Consider the following 12,434-nt stretch of genomic DNA (forward strand, 5'->3'; position numbering starts at 1 on the left):
ATTAATAATAAAAATAAAAAGCATAGGGCCCATCTGAGTCTGTGAACTGTCACCGCTTGTCCATATTGAGACGGCTATTCTTTCAAACGTATGGCTGCTTTAGAAAGAGGTGGGACCCGCCCGAGCAGCCTTGCACCATTACCAGGCGTTCGAAGGTTTCGGAGAATGTGGTAGAAAATCCAAATCCATAAATCGTATTTTAATGTAACTTCATTAAAAAGTTCCAACTTTAAACTCTTCTTAAGCCCTTTTTAAATAAGAGTTTGTGCGACATGATTCTAGCTATCATGGAAACACTAATATCAGATTTGTACTCACGTTTCTTTTCTGATAGTAGGACATCTTGAGAGTTCGCACGAGTGACGTAGTAATGCGTTACGGTAGAAATAGGTAGGCATAAGGGGCAGCCCCTGTACTGTAAAAACTGAAATTTAGAAGTTTCTCTGAAGGAGACTGGAGGCACTTACGGTATTATTGTCTATGGACTCCGATGACCACTTAACATCAGATAGGACGTGAGCTCGTACACCTGAATAAAACAAAAATACGTGTGGCACTCGGCGACTGCCGCGGTAAAGCTATTGCATAGCATTTTTTATCAACTTATGCAATTAAAATTAGACAATAATAAGTTAATGTTAAAACAATAATAAAATAAGACTACCTACGCGGAGTGAGGGGTGTTAGGTTTTATTTTCGTTACGGAATCTCGCCACACTCACAGCCCGCCATAAAAGCTATGCAATAGCTTAAAAAAAGCAATCTCGCTCACTAGCAATCCAGTTAGTTCTGTTTCATGACAAATACGAAAATAGCCGTTATTTAAAGTAGCATTTTCTCTTAGGAATATCGTGTTTTCCGTACTACGTTCTTCACGTACAAATAAAAAGCTAATAAGATTCCCTACGGTTGACAAACTTTCAAACAAACAATATGTGGAATCAAGCTTACGTCGAAACAAGATTACGTAAACGCGTTTGGTTTCAACAACACCAATGAGTTTTCTCAATTCGACAAATTAATTTAATCAAGTCAAAGTTGAGAAGAACAAGGATGTTTTCATGTTTCATTGGGTAAATTATTTTAGCAACAAACACTAAATGCATTGAAGCGTATTATTTTTACTACGCTTTTATTAGCTTCAGACGTATGTATGTTTGTAACGGAATCTTTGAACATGATTTTGACCCCCTTCAAAACGTCGGATTAACTCGAAAGGAGATTGCCCATTTTTGGTTTCGTGTTGTGCTACGATCAAATATATATTAAAAATTAAGTTTTTATTTCTAACAATTTCCTCAAAAATATTAAGTTATAACTTCGCCGGATATAGAAGATTAAAACAATTAGTAATTTAAAAACTTCTATCTAGTAGTAGTTCAATTTTCCCAATGGAAAGGCAAAGATATTAATTCATACAGCGTAATCTTTTAAAAAAATGATAATATGGAGTGAAATGAAATCAAGTTGATTAATTTGAGACATTCATCAATTGGCATGAAATTAAATTAGTTAATTCAATTGGCAAAATATTTATATATTTTATATTTTTTTATAAAAAAAATTATAAAAAATTATGTATGGTATGATACCTTTGCCTTTCTAGTTGGAAAACTACAACTACTACTGCTACTGACATTTGACAAGTACCTAGGTTGGTATTGTTATGTAACAATAATATTTTGATTTACTGACGCCGTTTTTCATGTTTCCGATTGAGTTATATCGTGTGTTTCGATCGTATTATTCGTTACTTATTTTGTTAGGCAGAAGTTCAGGCATATTGGGGCAGAATTAATTTATTTATCATACGTATGTACTTATTAATCAATCGTGATGAAAACGTTGCTAATACTATTAATGCATGGTTATTACTACAGCCATCTCGTTGGCAATCGAACTGTGGGTTGTTGTGTCTATGTTAGGCTGGGTTAGGTACAATGGTACATCTGCACAATATGAGAAATAAATTAATTTACGTCTATTTTTGTTTTAATTTGAATTTCGGCAATAGTTCCGCAACCTTTACTTCACGAATGGACGTAGTGGCCCTAGCCACACAATATACTATGCTAGCTAAATAAGTTTATACTAAATACATGTTTTCATTAATAAAATACTTTATACGTATGTTTTTGAGTATTTAGGAATTCAGCATAATCCAAAAATATCCACTGCTGTCTTGTACAAAAAATAACCTAATTCTAAAAACTTCATTGGTCTTTTACTAGCAAATCCGGCGAACTAGAGATTTAATTTTTTTTATAATTGAATAAACATATTAAACCCTACAAAATGAGGTAAGTTACATCAGAGCACAAACTGAAACCAAATTCCATACTACAACGGGCATTTTCCTTTAGTATACTTATTATGGACCAATGACAACTCAATATTTAAAAAAAAAAGATGTGTGGTGTCGTGGGACACCGGATAGGAACGAAAATCCTTATTATAAAAATATTAATTTTAAGTTCTATTCGAGGTATAAAGAAAATAAAACTGGAGGTTTCGCAACAACCCACGGTCATTCGGTAACGTGCGAACTTATTGTGGTACACTTCATTCACGGTTGTTTGCATAAGAGTTAGTGTATTGCGCAAACGAACGCTCTGAGGTCGTGGTCAATGAATGATAAAAAATATGTTATTTTTTGTACGTTATTACAAAGTAAAGTCGTACACTGTGTGCATTACTAATAAAAATCTTACGTTACGGACATTTTAAGGTTAAGTTACCCCTCCGCTCCCGCAACTACATATCTCGGATAATTGAAACTTGTTTCGTTATTAATGAATTAGCAACTGAATACTGACGAAACCGCGAGTCACGATAATAAAGTGTAAATATTCTCATGAAAAATGAGTTCGAATTTCTCGTGTAATTAACTTGATGTTTGACTAAAGAAACTCACGAAGATACAAAGCCATCAGAATAATTAAGCCCGGAGTAAATGTAATAAAGAAAGTCTTATTTTAAGACTGGCGGCTTTAATTACGAAGCCCGTATCGATTCCAAGGTTTGTGCGGAAATAGAGGGAAATTATCTTTTCTTCTTTACATTTAGAGGATCTTGTATGGTAATGGTATGTTGAGCTTATTGATCATTGGATATTGAATAAAGCCCGAGGCTCCTTAAGACTAAAAATCGGATAAACAACAAAAGTAACAAAATTGTTAACAAAATAATTAATTTAATTGTTTCACTGATAGCTATTACCCTGCCTGATTCTGTCGTGAAGCAGTCATGAGTTCTAGTTTCAAAGGGTGAGAAACAATAAAATTATTTTTGCAAAGTATATCGGCTCTATTGGCAGTCAACTTGTTCATTAAGACAATAAATAAAATGAGTAACAATAAAATTTATTTATTAATTTACTTTATGTCCAAAAGTACAATTGCGGATTTAACGCCTAAAGCACTCTCTACCACTTAACTAAGGGTAGAATGCTTGAAGAAAAAGGTTTATTGGTTTTTCGAAAAAACATGGTATTTAAATATTATACAAATTACACACAGCATAAATAACACAAACATAACATATACATATTATAATATCAGAGAAGTTTAATACAGAAAACTTAGGGGTGACACGTTGTAATAAATAAATTACAGTATTCGTACTGTCTATTTTTGTTTTAATTAAGATGTACATAGATAGTTATGTCGCAAAAAGCATTGAAAATTTGGACTGACATTTTTTTTTATTGCTTAGGTGGGTGGACGAGCTCACAGCCCACCTGGTGTTAAGTGGCTGCTGGAGCCCGTAGACATCTACAATGTAAATGCGCCACCCACCTTGAGATATAAGCTCTGAGGTCTCAGTATAGTTACAACGGCTACCCCACCCTTCAAACCGAAACGCATTACTGCTTCACGGCAAAAATAGGCGGGGTGGTGGTACCTACCCGTGCGGACTCACAAGAGGTCCTAACACCAGTGATTACGCAAATTATAATTTTGCGGGTTTGATTTTTATTACACGGTGTTATTCCTTCACCGTGGAAATCAATCGAGAACATTTGTTGAGTACGTATTTCATTAGAAAAATTGGTACCCGCCTACGGGATTCGGACACCGGTGCATCGCTACATTCGTATGTATGCACCGGACGTCTTATCCTTTAGGCCACGACGACTTCAAATATTCAGTGAAATCAGTAACTAATCACATTTACGTACGAAAGTAAAGTTTTTGACGCCCTTATATTTGAACCTTATTAATTCAAACGAAACGCTATCTTGTTCCAATGTAATTAGATTTATACTTTAGCTTTCCGAATCAAAATTAATTAAAGTCTGCAGAACAGTGCGGATCTTTGTATGAGATTTTTGTTCCAAAACTCTAGTAATAAATTATTAGGTTTCGTGCGATGAGCTAAATGTGAACTGTAACTAATCAAATATCCGAAATTAAATTGTTATATCTTCATTTTTACGATGTTGCAAGTCTGCACGGATGGGTACCACCGTCCTACCTATTTCTGCTGTGATGGAATGGTTGTGGAATGTGATGGAATGGTGTTGTTGTTGTTGGAAGTCTAATTGATAATATTTGTTTATATATGTTTTATATGTATATATTTATGTATATCTATATATTTATGTATATGTATTTATTTAAGTACGAGTATTTGTATCTATAAATATTATGTATGTTATATATACACATATGTTTAAGTAATATCATCTTCACACTACACCTACCACGCTTCATCTCTGCACTCCCCTAAGGTAGACTGTTAGAGAATGCCTATGGCATTAAGTCCACCTTTATACTTTCTAGTATAAGAAGTTATAAATAAATAAAAGTGCGTTCCTGTTGAAACGATAGAAGAGCGATGCAACGCATTTTAGGACTTCAATATTATGTCTCAAGTTTTGTTTTATGTTATGTGTCTATATACTCTAATAAATAGGAGCACTATGAGCTATTTTTTTCAAAATACACATATAAACTCTCCGATAACAGTGCAGAGATTAAAGCACGTTAATGTAATTTAGCTAATTAGATTCTGTAGAAATTCATTTTGTCTCGTTTTCTTATATCCTATCCGAAACCATTTTCTTCCCCTCAATTTTTCCCCATTACAGTCTCAACGTTTCTACACAAGGATTTCAAAGCTTTTCGTACATAGTTTTAGTGGGTTCAGATCTTCGTAGAACTATGTGATGTAAATTCCCTAACTACCCGTTAGATTTGAAATAAAAATAAAATGAAAATAAAGAGTAAGGGAATGGCGGTATTCAAGTTATACCTAATGTTTTTGAGTCCCATCCCATTTCTACCTAATAGCTGGTGCATTGCTAATTTTTCGCCAAAAGATTTACAGAAACATAGATGTGTCAACTCAATCTAAACTTTTTTCGATTCTAACCTCTTAAAGATGTTTCATTCTATGATTTAAGGGAAACATGCGCACCTTCGGATATTCACCGCGCATGCGCCATTGCTATGGCGTCAGACAAATGACAGTTTAGTCAACAAAACCGCGGTTCGGACTGCATTTACGTTGATTTCCTTATAAACAAATGTTATTCCGATGAATCTGTGTGATTTCCTTTGAATTTTTCGTTGAGCCAATGTAATTTCGTAGAGGATATTGGTTTTATTTGAATTTCCTTTTGTTCGGTTCAAATTGTATTTTCAATTGACAATGTTTACGTTTTGAGAGTTTCGTCCTGTGCAAATAAATTATGTAAAACTTCAGTTTGTTTGTAATTTTTTATAATTTAAATAGTGATAGTGAAGTGACAGTGCTCGAAAATCCGGGAAAATATCTTAATTATTTTATTTTTCGTTTATAATCGAAAGCGGTGAGTAGTTTTAAAATTTTTTAAAGTAAAATTATTAAGAGAAAATAGTTTGTTTTTGTAAATTAGGAGCTTAGTTTATGAACCATTTTTACATTCAAACAACAGTAAAAGCGAGTTACATGACTAAAGATATTTTATTGGAAAAAACTAACCAAAAGAAATTTAAATGACTTTACCTACTCTTGTGTAGGTACTTTAAAAGTTGTACTAAATCAGTTGTATAAGACTGCTATTAATTTTCTGTTTTTGTATGTTTTATAGCACTGATTTTTTATTGCCGTTATGCGCAGACTGCTCTGATGGTAAGTGGTGACCGTCATTCAAACGCGCCAGCAAGAATGCTTGGCGGCAGAGAAGACAGGATGACGGTGCCTATCCGTGCGAGTTTAGAATACGCAATAGCGCTCTCGACTGAGTCCGTGCTCGCCTAACTATCCTGCAATCCTTTCATCCTAAAAACAATGTGTTAAATAGTAGGTTGGTGCCCAGTCTGTAAAGATAAAAAAATAACGAACTTCTTATGCTACTTAAGAAACCTGGACCAATTAGTTTGTTACTGATGGTAGGATCTCTTGTGAGTCCGCACGGGTAAGTACCACCACCCCGCCTATTTCTGCCGTGAAGCAGCGTCTCGGTTTAAATCACTTGATATAAATTTCAATTTATTTATATGTCTTGATATAAATTAACCAGAGTTCAAAACATTTCCAACGAACATTATTAGAATCATCGCTAAATTCACTAAAGATTTTACAGCACATATATTATGTATGTACACGCGAAGAGAATTTAAAATTTTATGCAGTCGTCGAAACACGATACCTTGGGCCCAGTACGTTCCGATAACCAAACGGTATCATGCAAATTGGTTCGGTCCTCCAATGGTATTATACATTCGTCACAACTACGATATTGGATTCATAATCAAATGATACAAAGTAGACGAAGATTTGTCTTGCAATTACATTGTGTTACACGAATACATCGCAGCGATCTGAATTAGGCATAGTCTACTCCTTCTTTCGGTGTAGATAGTCCTCAGTGATGAGATTCGTCGTCGTGGCCTAAGGGATAAGACGTCCGGTGCATTCGTGTTGAGCGATGCACCGATGTTCGAATCCTAGGCGGGTACCAATTTTTCTAATGAATTACGTACTCAACAAATATTCACGATTGACTTCCACGGTGAAGGAATATTTTTATTTTTATTTTTATTGCTTAGATGAATGGACGAGCTCACAGCCCACCTGGTGTTAAGTGGTTACTGGAGCCCATAGACATTTACAACGTAAGTGCGCCACCCACCTCGAGATATAAGTTCTAAGGTCTCAGTATAGTTACAACGGCTGTCCTACCCTTCAAACCTAAACGCATTACTGCTTCACGGCAGAAATAGGCAGGGCGGTGGTACCTACCCGTGCGGACTCACAGGATTAGGTCCTACCACCAGTAATTACGCAGTTTAAAATTTTGCAGGTTTGATTTTTATTACACGATGTTATTCCTTCGCCGTGGCAATCGTGAACATTTGATAAGTACGTATTTCATTAGAAAAATTGGCACCCGCCTGCGGGATTCGGACACCGGTGCATCGGTAGATACGAATGCACCGGACGTCTTATCCTTTGGGCCACGACGACTTCTTAAGCCTACGATATTGGATCCATAATCAAATGATACAAAGTAGACGAAGATTTGTCTTGCAATTACATTGTGTTACACGAATACATCGCAGCGATCTGAATTAGGCATAGTCTACTCCTCCTTCTGGCGTCGAAAATCCTCAATGGTGAGAGTAATGGCCTCTTTCAATAGCTTTCTGATGACTTATCCCACACCAGCCCTACTTATCCTCGGCTGCGCGGATGGCATCGTGAACTGAAGTGTTGACCGAATATAGTCCGACCAGCGCATTGAAATACCAATGCTTACTATAATAAAATACCACTAATGATATTTTTTTTATTGCTTATATGAGTGGACGAGCTCACAGCCCACCTGGTTGTTAAGTGGTTACTGGAGCCCATAGACATCTACAGCGTAAATGCGCCATCCACCTTGAGATATTATTTGTAAGGTCTCAGTATAGTTACAACGGCTGCCCCGCCCTGCAAGCTGAAACGCATTACTGCTTCACGGCAGAAATAGGCAGGGTGGTGGTACCTAAGAATAAATCATACTAATCCAAACTATCTATCCAAACAATCAATACTTTAACCAAACATGCGTCAGTGTACCTTTTATCTAATAAATCTGGGTAATCTAAGATGCATTTTGATAACAAAAAATCTTGGATTTAAATCAAAAACATAAGTATTCGTATAAAACGCAGATCTTTATTGTCTTTTCAGTGTTTTTTTTATTTTCATATATTAATACGTGAAGCAAAAACTTTGTATCCCTTTTTACGAAAATTGAGTGGACGGAGGAATATGAAATTTTCCACACTTATACAGAATATAGAGAAGAAGTGCACAATGCTAATATATTTTTTAAATAATGCATAAAAGATACATTAAATCAATAAAGAAAACATTACACACACTAAATACCATGTATTTGACGCACACACGCATGCATACTATTTACTGTCAAACTTTTGTTCTTGACGTATGTGGTCAAATTGAGAATAGATTAAATATTGTTTGTCTTTATTAATATTTTTTATACTGTAGCCTTGGCGAAATTTTTGGTTATAGAAGTATAAAATACAATCATAATAGTGTACAAACTTACAATTCCAATTAATTATTACAGTCGAATTTCGACTACCGCGGGACCTCTAGTTTTCATTATTCTTCCTGTACTTGTATTTCTTATTCTTGCTTTTAATTAGTAACCTAGTACATCAGCTAATTACCCTATTCCAAATATTAATTAGTATAATACGTCGTAAAGATAACAATATCCTAGCAGAACAAAATTTAATTCGAAGATTTTAACGAAAACGTTATTCAAAATTATAAAATAATAAATTCGAAACACAATACCGTCTGTTTAATTAACAATCTGTGCCTAAATTGTATTGAAACATAAAGGATTGAGTACACTCATAGCTATAACATGGCAATGAAGTCTTACGATATATCATGTTTTTAAGTATTCTCTTTCCGAATCTTTTGTTTTAATTTTTATCAACTAGAAAACTATAATATATTCAGACAAGGCAGATTTGATCTCTAGTACTTCCTAAGGACAAATCTAGGAAATTTCTATCTGTATTTAGGCACCTGTTGTCTAGGCAGATTCATCACCAGATCTACTCGAAAGGACTGTATCTTATCGCTATAATCTATAATCATTAGACCACTAATTTATCAAGGATCATGGGGCTATAGTGATAGGTGGGTAAATCTATCTATATTTATAAAAATGAATTGTTGTTCGTTAGTTACCCCTTGGCCACAGCCGAGAGCGGTGCGAATTGCGGTGCGTCGTGAGGCGCGGCAAGCGGGAGCGGCGAAAACAAATGGTAGACTATGCCACAGCTACTGGCGGTGCGTTGCGAGGCGCGGTGAGAGGCGCGTGACATCTGGCGGCGACGAGCTGCACGATTTGCGAGTGAAACAAATGTACTAGACAATATGGAGGCGGCCACAGTTCAGAATCAAATATATTAAGTGTATAATCTATGGTTCAGAACGGCGCGCGCGGCGGTGTCGGTGGACGCATTGAGGCATCGCGCGACCGAAACAAATCATTTTGTTTTTACCGCGCGTTGAGCTAATAAAATATAATGGATGTGGAACAATTCATTAGTGAAATACTGAGTAGACCAGAAATATGGATGTCAAAACATCCACATCTAAAATATAGGCATGTTATAAAAAAATGTGGGACAAAATAAAACAACAATTTTCTGGTACTAATGGTTTCCTAGATACTCTTGGATAGGATTATTGAAATAAAATTTGAAATTTGAATTCTTTTCGTATTCTAGATGCTTGAACCGTTGCTCGATTATTCCGTCTTGATCTGCGTACGCTATTGTGAATATTGGAGTCTCCAAACTGTCTCCATCACTTTCTTTTAAGGCACGAAACCTTTATAATCAATGTCGCGTGCTTTTTGTTTCCCTTTAAATTTTCGTAAAAATACGAAAGTTATTAGTTAGAATACCAAACGCGTACTGAATTGTGACACTTGCCCGGGATAATGTTTTGTCGAAAATTATTTGTTCCGCATTTAAACCACCCGGTGGATATGGGCGCATCAAATAATTTTTAACACGTTAACAGTCCGGTGTTACGTATGTGGTACACGGTGAGCGGTTCCGCCGAGTTCGTGTGCCCTATGAGGTACACGAGCCGATGTGTTTCTCTACGGGGCCTAGATCCACGGACTTGTCAAAGTAGTTAGTGTTTTCTTTGTGGACTTGTGGCCAAGGATCTAATAAATATAAAAATTCGAAGACATGTCATATTTTTTTTAAATTCTTAGTATAGCAACACGACATAAAAAAACTTAGAAAAAAAGATACAAATTTTAATTGGTGAACTAAAAGTTTAGAAAAACAAACAACGCAATATGCTTTTTTGCAAATTTTACATTGCGTTGATACCCTTTTGGCTTTGGCCTGTGCATATGGAGCAAGTCGACCTTGATCAAGAAGGTTTTGGCAGCATCCCACGCATCGTCTTTGGATGAATCGAGATTCTTTCTTGCCCAAAAACTCAAAAAAATGTGTTTTTCTCAGCGGCGTAACTTGAACTTGAACGTTTCATGTACTGCTAGAATGCTTTTCTCTCCTTCTCTCCTCTTTCGGTAAACCTTTTCTCTTTTTATTGGCTGTGCCACAGAGGTCTGTATTGCGAGAAAGCATAAATTCTGTCAAAGGATCGCTCGTGTAGTAGTTGTCAGTTATCATGCAGCGACCTTCATCAAGTAAACCTTTGCCAATGTTACTACTATACTTCCGGAGGTATCCAAACCAAAAACTTGCACATTTTGACCATTGTAAATTTGGTATCCCCAAGTGTTCTGCAGACCATAGTTTATAGATCTTATGTTATATTTATGTGTTTGAGGGTATGTATTGGCGGAAAAGTAGTCTGCCGCGGAAGTGTACCATCGATATGGTAATAAACTAACCATACATACGTCTACTGGAACACTCATGAGCCTGTGGTACACGTTAAAGTTACCCGGCAATTTAATTCATAAGTCCGTGTACCGCCCGCTGTACACGGGTATATCCGGGGTCAACGACCATAATTTGTTACTTTTAATGCATCAGCCGATAGGTGGACATCTAATAACGGTCAAAAAATATATAATCACACTTGGACATATGGCGTGTTTCGGAACGCTTGTATAGGGACTGTTAACGTGTTAAGAGGATAGGCTTTATCAGCAATTAACACGTATGGTAAATTGAGATTTGAACCTGGTAATCTCTGTGAAGGTTGAATCTATTAATAATCTATTTATCGGGATAGTTCTTATATTCCTAATATACCTAATATAATACCTAATAAATAGGGTGAAATTCGCCAAGTTCTCTCTTTTTCTAACTAGGGGCGCTCCTATTCTTGATTGAATAGGATCTTCAGCTAAGAACGCACTTATTTCAAGGTAATATCGTGCCACTTTTGAAAGGGAAATTTGATAGGGCTTTCTAAATACGTGCACCTCTGACGCCGCCGCCGTCGCAACTAGTCTAGCTGTGGCATACCCCCGCAAAACACGCCGCCCGCCGCGCCTCGCAACGCACCGCAAAACGCACAGCCAGTAGCTGTGGCCAGGCCCTTAGGTAGTTAGACCGATTTGGCTAATTTTGGTCTTAAATTATTTTTGGAAGTCCAAATAAGGTTTTAAAGGTAGATAAATATGAAAATGCTCGAAATTAAATAAAAATAACAATTTTGTTTTTCCTTTGATGTGTCCCCCGTCGGACGGATTCCTTTTTTTGTTTTATGTTTATTTTATACAAAAGTTTAGGTCTTTTGTTTATAGATTGAGGCACTACGAAGTCTGCCGGGTCAGCTAGTTCTAAATAATAATATTATTAATAATAATATTCTAAAATATTCCAATTCGTTCATAATAATTATGTAAGAACACATTGCTGAAGCTGAGGATGACTAACTAATTAACGGGAAATTATTTGCGCTGTTCTATTTTGTTACCTATTATATTATTATATTAATAGGTGAAGCAAAAACTTTGTACCCTTTTAACGAAAATTGCGCGCATGGAGAAGCATGAAATTTTGCACACTTATAAAGCATATAGAGAGGGAGTGCAGAATGCTAATATTTTTTTAAATTATGCCTAAAAAATACATTAAGTCAATAAAATAAACATGACACACACTACCATGTATTTACACAACACACACGCGCATACATACTCTTCGTTTATTGTCAAACTGAGACTATTGAGATTGTATTGGTCAAATTGAGAATAGATTAATATTGTCTCTTTAATATTATTTATCTATATTGTACTCTTGGAAAAATCTGTGAATATAGGAAGTAAAATAATAGTCTATGACAATAGAACCATATTAATATTCAAACTTATAATTTCAATTAATTATACCGGGGAACCACTAGTTGTTTTAAATGAGCGGATGAGAAGGATTTCGTTGCCATGTCGGGGCCAGGCGAAGGGGTCT

At 35.7% G+C, this 12,434-nt stretch overlaps 1 protein-coding gene across 3 annotated transcripts in view; it reads left to right on the forward strand.

The window, feature by feature from the left end:
• Positions 1-5,473: 5,473 nt before the first annotated feature.
• LOC101736088 (putative polypeptide N-acetylgalactosaminyltransferase 9) overlaps positions 5,474-12,434 on the forward strand; it is a 203,057-nt gene continuing 196,096 nt past the window's right edge. Inside the window, exon 1 of one of the 3 annotated variants that reach the window (XM_004924075.4) lies at positions 5,474-5,815. The gene's annotated coding sequence lies outside the window, so the exon portion shown is untranslated. The remainder of the gene's footprint in view (positions 5,816-12,434) is intronic. The other 2 variants (XM_021346651.3, XM_062669677.1) reach the window with 2 other exon arrangements.

Source organism: Bombyx mori, chromosome 8 (assembly GCF_030269925.1).
Source record: "Bombyx mori chromosome 8, ASM3026992v2".
NCBI lineage: Eukaryota > Metazoa > Arthropoda > Insecta > Lepidoptera > Bombycidae > Bombyx > Bombyx mori.